General features: G+C 40.4%; 1 long non-coding RNA gene across 2 annotated transcripts in view; it reads right to left on the minus strand.

Annotated features, from left to right (window-relative positions):
* Window positions 1–418: 418 nt before the first annotated feature.
* Window positions 419–13138, minus strand: part of LOC109956871 (uncharacterized) — a 35270-nt gene continuing 22550 nt past the window's right edge. The window contains exons 3-4 of one of the 2 annotated variants that reach the window (XR_002274477.1): window positions 3881–4251; window positions 419–3444 (exon numbers count right to left, since the gene is read on the minus strand). This is a non-coding gene — a long non-coding RNA (uncharacterized LOC109956871). Of the gene's footprint in view, window positions 4252–13138 lie in introns of both variants that reach the window. The other variant, XR_002274476.1, reaches the window with a different exon arrangement.

Below are 13138 nucleotides of genomic sequence, written 5' to 3' on the forward strand. Positions count from 1 at the left end.
TCTGTCCCCAGCGCTGCCAGAAGAACTGGGAAGCTTCTGGAGAGGTGACACGATAATGGTGTGCTTTCTGTCTGCCACAGAATGGCGATCCCACCCTCATGTTGATTGGGAGAAGCAGCAACTATACTTCATGACTGGCCTGACCTTGTATAGTGAATGGCCTACAAGAGAACACTTCACATTGCTTGAACTTCTCTGACCTTTTTTTTTTAAATACATATTTTACTTTTTTTTTTTTTTAATACAAGGATACCTCCAAGTTATAACAAAGATAAGAAAAAGAAGAAAAAAAATCCCTACTGAATTGAATGCTGGACTGGTTGACTGAAATCAGCATGAAGCAGTCACTTTAAATGTAATACAAGAATTATCTTCTTTTCATTACCATGACAACCAATGAAAAGGTAGCATAAAACATTCAGCTGTCTTTAGATGCCACAGACAGGCTTGTGAAAAACTGACATTTCAGAAAAAAGGAGATAATAGCTGAGTTTTAATCATTTGTTTAGCACATTTTCAAGATGCTTTATACATTCCATAAATTAGAATAAAAGTGTGTTAAAGAGAGACCTGTAATGACACAATTCATAAGTGAAATAACTGTTTTACAGACATTTGAGATAAAAGTGCTGTTTAAAGTAAATGCAGGAACAATTCACAGATGTTTTTACTGGGTAACACAGAAAAATCAAGACACACTAAAAGTGTGCTGAGATACAACAGGAGGCTATTTTTCATAACAAACAATAATGAGCTGAGGAGAATAACACAGGAGGTGTGAAGATTTTGTTTGCATCAAATATATAATCTGTATGGATGCGGGTTTGTCTGTATCAGCTGATAGAGGAGAATAACAATAGACAACAAGGTTTAGGCACATGAGGAACACTTAAGAAAGCCTAGCATTGTGGAGGACCAAATTTATTTTTACTTTTGTTCATGTTATCCCACTGATATAGCCACTAATTCTTAAACATTCAAATCCCCACATTTGGAAAATATTCATTAATGTTGTTGTCTGTGTATTATAATGTAACAAAATGAGTTAAATGTGCACCATTTATAGGCAAAACGGGAAAACGGCGAGGGAAAAGAAAGAGATTAAGCTTCTCACCAAGCAAAGTAAATTTCAATCTCATGGTTAAAATTTGAGGTCCACTGCCTTGTGCTAGAAATATGAAATGGCTGACTGCCTTTGTGGTAATCACTGCTGCTTTTACATTGATTCATATCTAGATGAACATTGTTCCTCTGGGGTCTCTGTGCTCCGTTGTTGTAGGCCCATTAATTAGCAGCCGCTTGACAGACACTGCCACAGACATGGCATTATAGTATAACTCCTTCAAGTGTGTGTATGTGTGTGTGCATGTATCCACATATTTAGTGCTTAAATTAAGTAGTACTTTTTGGACCCCCCCTTTTTTTTTGTTTTATATATATTATACAAATTATATTATTCCTAATATATCTTGGCTTTTTTAACTAAGAATAAAGCTAATGTGGGCAGAGTGCAGTTTATTATTGTCTCAACATGAGTGTATTTTATAGTTTGTCTTTTGTATTGTATATGTAGTCCATGATTTACTAGAAAAACAACAAACGGATTAATGGTATATCCCAAATGAATTAGCACGAGTCATACAACTCTATGTGCACTGTGTACACTGTATGTAAACTGCACAGCTTAAGGTCTTTCTAATATATATACTTAATGTGCCCCATTTCCCTTATTGAAAATCTTGCTGTAGATGCCTTCTTAACAGAGAGGACTGCCCCCTAGTGCCACCAAGTGAGTGTGATAGTGTTTGGAGGGGAAAGGAGGAGAGCCTGCTTGCTTTGAGCATTAGCACAATGCCAGCTTTTCAGTGCCTTCCAATCAGAGAGCACCTTGATAACGCGCACATACATCCAGTGGAACTAGGTGGCTAATGCAAATGCTCAGAGATCAAGGTTTTTCCTTGGCAATGGTGCAGCATTCTCCTTTCATGTCCAAATGATGATAGTGTTAATGAGATGGCGCGAGAGGAGGTATCAGCATTGAAAGGATTTTTGATATAGAATGCTGCATCATATGATATTAGAGTCATTCATGCAGCGGTTTGATTGACAGTTTATTAAAAAATTGTGAGAAGTGCACCATTGTCTTCATCCATTTTTCATGTTTGAATTGCTGACACTTTGATGCACTTTGGTAAATGTGGTGCTCAAACTAGGACAAAGGGGCTGCAGCCTACATCATTGTTTCCTCTCAGGGCTTTTCTCCTTTCTACTCCCCCAAATATAAGAATGAATACAGTAACAAACATATTTCTATAATCAATTCTTTTGTGGTTCTAAACTCTAGCAAATGCACTTATATAAACATACACACATACAAACACAGGCTACTGGAATCTGCATCATCTAGCTTCAGGAATCCTGTTCTCCTGCGTGCCTCAGGTCCAGCAGACCTAATTTTCTCTGTTAAATTGTATTAGGCTGATGATGCACATTGCATTCAGGGAGCACTTCAACCTCCAGGTCCGCCCACATGTTGCTGTAAAGCCAGGCTATGTTCCTAATTAAAACTACGTAACTCTGCATTGTTTTTCAGAAATGTAAAACTGATTGGAATGAAGGCAGCACATTCTGAACATTATTCTGGATAAAAGAAGAAATATATTTTATATCCATCAGTTAGATTGTTCCTTAAATACCCTTGGTTTCCGCATGATTGTACTTTCTTCATAGACCACTTCTGATTATGTTCATTTCCATGCAGGACAGTGATATGTGCCCTTGATGGCACATTGTGTCATAATAAAGGGACTATTCAACAATAATAAAATCTTATCTGAACATATGTGTGCAGTTTTATTTAAGGTGATCCCCAGTCTGCTGGATTTGACTTGGTAAAGATGGTAAAAATGTATTTGTATAACATCTTGGATCTTTCTGTCATAAGATGATGGAAATGACCATTGTTATACTGCATTTTGTCCTTAAATTCTGAAGCAGCATAACTATAAATAGGATCATGTTTATAAAATGTGTAATCTTGTCAGTTCATCAAACTAAATTCAAAACAAGACCTTGTTCGGAGTTAATATACCATTTGATCTGTGTTTGTCTGTGATAAGGTCGCGTATTGACACCCTGTTAGTTCAAACAGCCTCTGACCTCTGGTCATAGGTCATGTTACATGTTCCCATGGGAAACTGGCCCCTGAACACTTAGCTCCAACTTCTCTTGTGCAGAACACACACATACTGTAGTCTCAGTCTCTTCTACTACAGCGCGTGAACGTAAAAGAGAGATAGTTGTTTGTGGCAGAGACATGGAATACATATTTATAACGTATATGCATCAAGAATAGATGTTTTTGGAAAGGATGTTTGCAAAATTATTTGTGTGTGTGCCTGTATGTGTGTGTGTGTGTGTTTCCCCTTTATAAAGCCAGCATACCTATGGAAAAAGAAAAAGAAAAAAAAAACATTTTTTTTCCACCCTGCAATATTTCACTCAAGAATATGAAAAGAGAGCAGCTATAGAAGAATGCTGCACATTTTCATCATTATCAGTTTTGTTTCTAATGAAAGACTGAGCATTATATATCACTTTTAGCACATTAGGGAGAGAATGTAACATAAAAAAACTCAATTCCTTTTGAAGGTATTTCTTTTCTTCTTCTTACAAAAAGACTATTATCTGGTAGCAGCAAATGCATATTAAGCAAGAAAAGAAACCATCATTCATTTTTACCATGCAAAGTTGTAAATTATGGCATTATTTCTGCGAGCATAGAGGGAAGAAGTAGAGGAGGAAGGAAAGGCAGAGCTGGAGACAAGGGAGGGTTGTTGAGAATAAAGAAAAAAGGGCAAACCCACAGATAAATACACACCCTTCAGCCTGAAGTCAATGAGAGAGATGCGACTTTGCCTTATTCAGTAGGGCCTGTTGGATTTATTACCAACATCAAGGGGATCTCTGTTGTCTCCAGCCCCATCCATCAGTGCCCTGTCTGGGTTTCTGTGTGGTCAGAGTCCTGGACAGAGTCTGGAAGTGGAGTGCTAAAGGACTGTGAAGTAGGTGTGTGTATGTGTATGTTGGGTAGAGGGGTATCTGAAACAGGAGTGGTTGCCAGCACACACATGCATTCTCCACCGTCTGGCATCCTAGGGTGCGATGGGAGCACCAGTCCATGGTAAGTCACCAGTGGAGGTGAAAAGCACCATCATGGAGATGAAAGAGGGCTTCCCCTCGTCCTCTGATCTGTGAGAGAAAAATGAAGAAGACAGATGAGGATGGGGAGAGAGCAAAGGAGAGGAAGAGGGCTAGAGAGCGTTTAGAGAGCATAAAATCGCTCTCACTGTATTTCATGTCAATATGTCTCACATTTGAAATCCTTATTATAGATTGGGTGTGGAGAAAGGGATGTGCTTTCATTGTTCAGAGACATGACCCTTCACACAGACACACACACACACACACAAACATTCAGTGTATTCACACACACTATTCCCCTCACCCAGGCGCCTGTGCCACACCACCCACCCCTGTCGTTCTGCACGATGTAACCTAGCAACTATTTAATTAAAATAGCATCAGCAAGGATAGAGGCTTTTTCCCCTTCCTTGCAAGGATTTCCTCCAATCTCAGTGCTTTTCAACGCACCATGAATCACAACTGACACCATATCTGCCACTGTAGTGTACCCCTCACACCCGCTTCTTTGTTTCTACATTTGGATGTTTTCACAAACCCTATAACTTGCATCATTGACACCTGATTGGTTAAATGTACCTGATGTCATAGTTTGCTGGCACTATGCCTATGCTTAAACTGGCCAGAGATTTAATGCAGCACATTATTATGCCACAGAGTTGTACAAACAAGGCCATCACCCCTCTGTCCTTCAGAGTAGTCTATGAGGAATAATAGAATGCCTCCTCTTCAAGCCCTTCTCCTCCTGCTGCTCTTCATCTTCCCCCCTTGTCTCCTTTTCTCTTTGTATTCCGAATCACAGTACCCTCTGTGTCGACCTAAAAAGAGGCGCCTCTTACCATGCTCTACATGTGTGCAAAGCTCGGGCAATGCAGAGCAATTAGAGGAAATGTGAAGCAGTTCCACATGTCAGTGTACGTTGGACTCACTGTCACTCAAACCACATTCATGACTCCTCTACTCTGATAAACAAACAATGGAGCAATGCTCTGGTTGAGGACTGTCAAAACAGAAGGCCTGATCTCTGGTCCCCTCTCTGTCTCTCTGTGCGCCTTCTACACTAAAGGATACCCTGATGTGTCATCGAGCGGTGAAGATATTTGTCCTTGATTTTATGTAATGCTGTAACATTCTGTATAGTACAGGTGCAGCAGAAGGATACACATAGCTCTTTTCATGTGCTTTCGATAGGAGGATCTCTGCCATTATATAAGAAGCACTGCTGTTAAAGTCATGGGTAATGGCTTAAATGATCCCTCCTCCAAACGGGCACGCTATAAGGTTGACCTCTATGTCTGGTACATCCATGCTTTTCACAAAAAAAAATCTATTTTAAGCTCTTATGTCCCTCTTTTCCTCTTTTCTCACACACATTATTTCCATTTCTGCAGAAGTGCAAATCCACTCCAGATATTGCAATTCAAATGCATTTAAGACCAGTGAAAGAAGAAGGAGTTAAGAAATGTCAAAGGATAAAATCACATATGCACTTCCATCTAATAGTAACTGAGAAAATCACTTTAAACCCAATTCAAACTGGTGCTGGCGTTGGACCATTTAGTGTGATCTGCTCAGTTAAATGTATCAATGGATGAAAATCCTCTTAACTCGAAGAATATTTTCAGGACTTGAGCACGTGTCTGATTCACTTGTGTAGGTTGAACAGATTTTGATTTGGTCATTTATCTATTTGCTTCTAATTCTGATTCAAAAGATAGTAGATAGTATGGGGATTTAATTTTATGTATATTTTTGTTGAAAACTTTTTAATCATATAAATGTATTAAGAAGAATTGAAAAATAGACAATTGCCTTTTTAATCACAAACAACTTTGAAGAAATGCTGAAATTGAAGTAATCAGTCTTTGCACAAAAAATATTACTTTGTTAAAAATGAGGCAGGGATAATGTTTTAACCTTCAAGGGCAGTTGTAAAATATTCCCTTTTTCAAAAATGTACATGTGCAATATGCATCTCTAAGAATAATTCAGTAATTGTTTGAATTCAGTATTGCCTATAGCATATGCAAAACTTAAAGAGTGTTCACACACTCATTTGCATAATGGCACATGATTTTGACAGACAGGATGAGAAAGAGGGACCTCTTGACATTTTTATAATGGTACTTTAAATTGTGGACAAGGTTGGGGGTGGGGTGGGATATGAGACACAGTACTGTTGGAACAAAATGTAAGGACCTCCAGTGTATTTAGCTATCACGAAGTGAGACAGTGACTCTGTTAATCAGGCAGCTGCCTTGAAGATAGGCAGAACGGAGGGTTTTATTTTACAATAACAGACTTTATATGCCTCTACTGTTAACATTACTTCAACACTAAACCTTTTTTTTTTTTACTTCTGTGCAAAAGGTGAGACCTTAAACTGTCAGAGGACACATAGGAAAAGGCTGTTTAAAATTGTATATAAGCTGATTGATGGAGAAATTTTGATTATATTTCATTAGTGTATCACTTCTGTACCAGATCACATCATGTGAGATATTCATGTTGATGCTCTAGAAATAATATTAATTCTTCAGAGATGAAAATTTCACATTTCAGGCATAGTAATAATTCTCTCACAGGCCATAACCTCAGAGCGTTTAACCTAATTTATCTCAGCCCCCATTGTGGAAATAATATCTTCATATGTGTCTGTAAGGCATTTTATAACAAAGCTCTGCTTCTGGACTTTCCTCTTGGGCTACATCATTCAAACTGAATCCAGCAAACATGCCCCTTGTCAATACAGATGAGATTGATAGAGTCCCAAATCATAGAATGGTGCATGTACGCCGACATAGAGGCCTGTGAGAGAGGCCACCAGCAAATGAAAAGGTCACGGACTTCTATGGCTCTCCCTTTGCCCTGACACACACCCCTATGTCTTGTCTGAGTGGCACGTGCAACAATGCAAACAGCTCAGACAATACTGTGGCCTAAGGCCATATGCTGCGCCTGTGGCCATCCACAAGTCCCCCATCCATCCGTCCGTGGGAACACGGAGTAGACAGACAGGGTTGTCTGAGGTGAGACCCTTGACGGATCTCCAAGGATAATTTTTTGTCATAAAGCCTGGGACGTGACAGACACAAGTGCACTGATAAACAGCAGTCAGTGTGATGTAGCCCATCATAAGAAAATAAATCAAACAGGAATGTTTCACTACACACTGATCAAGACAGTGCAGCTTTATCTCTATGCATTAAAATAATACTAGTAATAATTACATTTATTAATTATAGTTCTTGATTACTTTTATTAATAATAGACGATACAGAATCTGCACACGCTTTTCGGTGTATAGACAATTCAGAGTCTATCGTAGTCCTTTAAGCTGGTTTACACTGCACTTTGAAGCCTAAAACATATTTTCACAGTACAGACTTTATCTCAGCTGCAGGTAATTTCCAATAAATTATTTGCACACCATTTCTAGATGCATCTGCTGTGTTCTGCACTCAAGCCCTTATTTTAAACCTGGTTGCACATCCGTCTCACTCCATGCTTTGAATCCCTGTCACCCTGACATGCATACACACTCTCACACATACACAGACACCTCATTAAAATGCATAAAACCCTCACTCACACACACACATGCACACACCAGCCACATGCATTAATTAGCACGCTGGTAACAAGCTAGCCTCTCCATTCACACCCTGAGCCTCTTTCATTAGCATGACAGTGGCTAGTAATGGCCAGGGGCCCATAGGCTGCAAGGTTCTCTCCTCAGGGCCCCTGATTAAAGGGAGGACCCCTAGGATGCAAAGCTCTTGATTCCTTTCATCACTGCACACATGCGCCGTCTCTTGGATGATCCCTCGACCGCAAACTGTCAAGTATACCTGTTTCTATGGGCTCGACTCTCCTCTCCATCTCTCCACACTCCATCCTTCCTCAACTCATTCTGACCCACTCCAGTGTACTTTCTTCCATCTCAATCAAATTGTTACCTATCTCTCTCCAGAAGACCATTATGGCCTTCTTTTTTACCCAACATAGCTTTTCTTTGCACATACTGTAGATGCAGATCACACAGGCGTACTATTTCATACCAGCTCTTGGATTCACAATGGCAGCCCCAGGTGACCCAGAGAAGGGTGCTCATTCTATAAAGACGTATCCTTAGTTTTCACTCCTATAGAAACCACCTTTCTCCTTCTCATCTGGACAGCCTTACACCTGACATACAGGGTGGCTATCATCTCCAGGCCTCACTCATCAGGGTCTCCCCCACCTAGCCTAGATTTCAAGGCAAAATGTCTCATTAGCTGTGGTCCTTGAAAGAGGGGCACTCAATTTCAAATTCAGTTACACATTCCCTTTGAATGGAACTAGGAAGTAAGGGAGAAGAGAGAAGGAGAGGAAGGAGGAAAAAAAGGCATGGGAGATGGTTTCATTCGAAGGCTGAGGCCTTGGACCTAGAGGGAGGGAGAGCAGAAAGGGGAAGAAGGTCTGCTGAGGCAGCCATAATTTCACGCCATCATTACCTCTATGGGTTGGAGATTTATGCTAATGCCATTTCAGGGAAGAAGTGCTGGACAAAACGGGTTTAGAGGGTCAAAGGAAAGCTGTGTAGTTGCTTGGCCACAGTGATGGTCTCATTTTTCAGCACTGAACATGCATGTAACTGTCTGGTTTTCAATTTCTTCAATTTGTATTGCAGATCTCATTTCCACACTAACTCACGGTCAACCAAGGATATTCATATATTGGTATACCAAGTACAAAAGATTATAAGGAAAAAGTGGCAGGGTCTTGTTCGCACCTCTATCACTCAAGTTTGAAAAATACAGTATGGCAGCATTCCACAATATACAATAGTTTGCCTAAGCCGACTCCTGACATCCATTTTGTCACTCCCATGACACTGCAATCCTCAAGCCAGTCAAAACTCCATCATAGCTTCATACCAGTCTAGACAGAGGTGAAAATCAGATTTAGCTCAACCGGGTGATACTGTCCTCATTCCCCTGCAGAGCCGAGAGCTCAGGTGGATGTCTTGCTAAGCTCAATGGTGGACCAGGATTGCTCTCAGCTGAGTGGTGTAAGGTTTGTGATTTGGACCCCATACAGCTCCAGGATAGCCTCCCGGAGCTCAAGAATGCTAGTCTGAGAACATTGTGGTGCAGCCACATACTGCACTGTCACTCACTAATGATGGCTGTATGGCAGCAGCTCCATGCAGCAGGGGGCAAGCTGACTTTCTCCTAACAAGGAATTGTCTCTTAGAGAGACAGGTCATGGGTGTGAGGGCCAAGCAGCTATCTTAACATAACACATACTACACAGATGAAGAAAATGTTGCCGTCTGTCCCTCCAGCTAGAGCAGAACTAATAATTAGGATTCGGTGATGTTACTAAAACCAGGCAGGGGTGCTGGCATCCTGGAGGGTTTCATAGTTAATGATCAGCATGTACCAGCAGAAAGGTTCCAGAGCAATAATGTGAAAATCATTCGACTGTGACCTTTCAGCAATTCCACATTCTGACCTATCGATTATGACACCTATTGATCTACCTTTCTGCTGTGTTCAGTTGGAACCATAGACATCAGAGATGAGATCAGCAGTTGAGGCTTGCACCATGGTGAGATGGAAGGGGTGGATGGATAGTTATCATCAGGACCACCTGTCACTCCTCCTGCCTTCCTTGACAACCTCATCAGAGCACTCGATAAGCACCGTGGGAGGTCAGGCCATGGTAATAATAAAACAGTTGAAAGAATAAGGACACAGGCAGAAAGGAAATAAGCTGTGACAGATTTCACAGCAAATGGTAAAAGCACCTATGACAATATCAAGTGAATGGAATTCTCCCATCTGATTAATTCAGCAGATCATCTACACTTTGACAGTACATATTGATCAGGCAAGGTAAAGGTGTTTCTGCCATACAATCAATGCCAGTGTAAAAGTGGGAGAAAAAAGTTTAGCTCAGCACAGTGAATTCCGAAATTTCAAATTAAAAAACTAGAACCTATGTGAGGTGACATGCATCTGGGTGTTGGCCACATTACAGCAAGCTGCATATACAGCGCTGGTGTTTAGCAGCTCAGAAATGTGATTGTTGTTGTTTTTTAAATTCCACATGAGAAGACATAAGAGATGAGAAGAATGCTGTCTCCAGACTTTGTCAGAAGAGTGGTGTCAGGTCCTAATATTTATAACGACATGACGTACCAAGGCCGGGGGTGGCTGTGGCTTACGAGGTAGCATGAGAAGACATAAGAGATGAGAAGAATGCTGTCTCCAGACTTTGTCAGAAGAGTGGTGTCAGGTCCTAATATTTATAACGACATGACGTACCAGTGTATGTACTGTAGGTTCCGATACCCAAGAGCAGAATGCATTTAGGGCAAAACAACAGGGTGTCAGAAAGAAAGGATGGGATTATTCTACTGATTCTGCCCCATGGTGTAATTTAGGCCAAAATATCAAATGAATTTTCACATAAAAATCTTGCTAGGATGACCTTAGCTGTTTACCGGAAAATCTGCTTCCAATATTTTTAAGAATGCAGCAATAGCTTGGATAGTTTCTCTTGATGTTTATTTAAGTGATATGTATCTACTGAATAAAGCTACTCAGCACTAAGGATGTTTGCACTTTGCATGTTTTCAGTCAGTGCATGGCATCTTAGCTTCACCACAAGCATGCTTTACTTACTATATTCTTTAGCTTTTGCACAACCAAGTGGTGATCAAGATAAGGCTATAGAGAAGATCTGATTTTCAGGCAAGAGTGTGCTCATCACCTCCAGTAACTGATACAAATTTGGGAAAGTTTGCATAAAATAGCTGTCAAAAGTCAGTTTCTCCCTGCTTAAGCCATCTCTCATTGCTTCAAATGGAACTGTGCCACACAGATACAGCATGTAGAAAGAGTGACACACAAATGGTGAGTGCTAGGAAGAAACTGTCGGAACTGCACCAGGCAGCTGCTGTCTGTTAGCAGTACAGGAGGGTGAGCATTTGTGCCCTACGGCACACTGCAGGGGCTAAAACGTTCCTCCACATCTGCGCAGGCAGCTGAGAGACTGGAGGCATACATGGGATTACATCTTGTGCTACTGCCCTAGGCAGTCACCAGGAGAGGTCCTCACTCACATGATAAAACTGTATATATAAACACAGGCAACATAGTAGCAGTGAGGGGCAGCCATGTGCATGCTCACACACACACAAATGCAAATTTACATGCTTACTCTATATTCTGTTTACCTGAAATAGTCATATACATCATGAGGAAATATCTACTGTTTCTGGTTGTTTTGGTCATTAATGAAAAACATAATATCACTCTCATGCCTTGCTGCAGTCAGGAGATAACTAACTAAAAAAAAGACACATAAAGTGAGCCTGTGAGCTTTAAAGAGGTATATCATTACATGAGGAACAGCTGATGTAAAGTGCAAACCTAGTTAATCGAGTTAGGAATAGTTATTGTACCTGCAGTACAAAATGTATGTTTCCTGTCTGTGTGCCCAAGGTGACATATCTCCCTACAGACAACACACACATACACATAAACACACATGCATATACGCCCTGACACACGCATACACCCAGCAGGATTTCTGTGGTGAGCAGATGAAAGAATCTTGCCTGCACTCTTCTTGGCATTGTGCAGTAAGACCCAAGAGGGGTTCTTGACAGTCTGATACATATACAACACTCCCCAGACAAATGCACACGATCACACATTCACACACAGTAATGTGTGCTGCATATTCACATACAGAAAGTCTCACTCTCTAAGTACTGAAAGGTCATATAAGGGCAAGGATGTGACTAGTTACTAGTTCAGTTGGAGAAGAAGTGCAGTTCTACATTTTAAACATATAATCCTTATATAAGCAACAGCTTCTAGTAGATCACAAGATTAAAATCTAGCATAAAGTTAAATTTTTTGGCTGTGATTTCAGGTACAGTTCAATATTGCGTGTCTTTGAAATCAATCCCCATTCAGGTTTAGGTTAGTTTATGATTCACCTTACACCTTTTGATGTGTTCTCATCCTGGCTCAAAGAGAGATATAAAAAAATGTCAGAAACATTTCTCTTACTCTTTCAACCCTTGTGCCCATTAACAGTTAGTCCTTGGAGTAATTGTGATTTGAATGTAACCCCAAATCTGGTTAATGAGAGCAATGATCCATAAAGGGAGCACAGGTAAAGTGCTTTTAACGAGAGGGCCCTTATTTTACCAGTCGGAGAGGAGCAGAGAGGAACGGAGCTGCTATTTCACATTCAGCTTCAAAGTAACGCTTCAAATTGTGCCGACGAGACTTTATTTCCTCTTATCTGCCAGTGTATAGGTCCTCCAGAGTGAGAGTGCACGGAGTGAAAATGTGAGGGAATGATGGGTGGAGATGTATAGAGCACACAGCAACACAGAGACGGGAAGACTCAAATTAGTTGAATATGAGAAGTAGAAATGGAAGAAGTTGTTAGACATTACAGCTGTGTGCTCAGGAGTGTGGGCTTTATAGTTATGTTGTTCTCCAGACAAATCCTGAAAGATATTTTATAGTGAGGGAAAGTCCACAGTATTCATTTCACAGGGACTCTGCTTGCTATTACTGCATAGACTTCATATGATGACTGCCTTGGCTCAAGTCTCTGCTTTACATTTTTCAGGCTAATTAGCATCACAGTAAACATATTTCATATGTTTATCAGATAAGTTGAAGTAAAAAGGTGACGGAGGAGGTGCTATCACTGAATTAATTAACACTGTAACACAACTTTCCTTTGTAGAAGTGAATTCAAATTTAAAGCAAATGGGGAAATCCCATTTAGATAACCACCAGAACTCCAATAAATTTTCACTAGCCAAAGCCGTAACACTTTACTTTTACAAAATGTACACATAAGATGTTGGAAATGATGCTAATAACAAACAGATCACACAGACTCACCTTGGTTT

Source organism: Monopterus albus, unplaced genomic scaffold (genome assembly GCF_001952655.1).
Source record: "Monopterus albus unplaced genomic scaffold, M_albus_1.0 scaffold23.1, whole genome shotgun sequence".
Classification (NCBI taxonomy): Eukaryota; Metazoa; Chordata; class Actinopteri; order Synbranchiformes; family Synbranchidae; genus Monopterus; species Monopterus albus.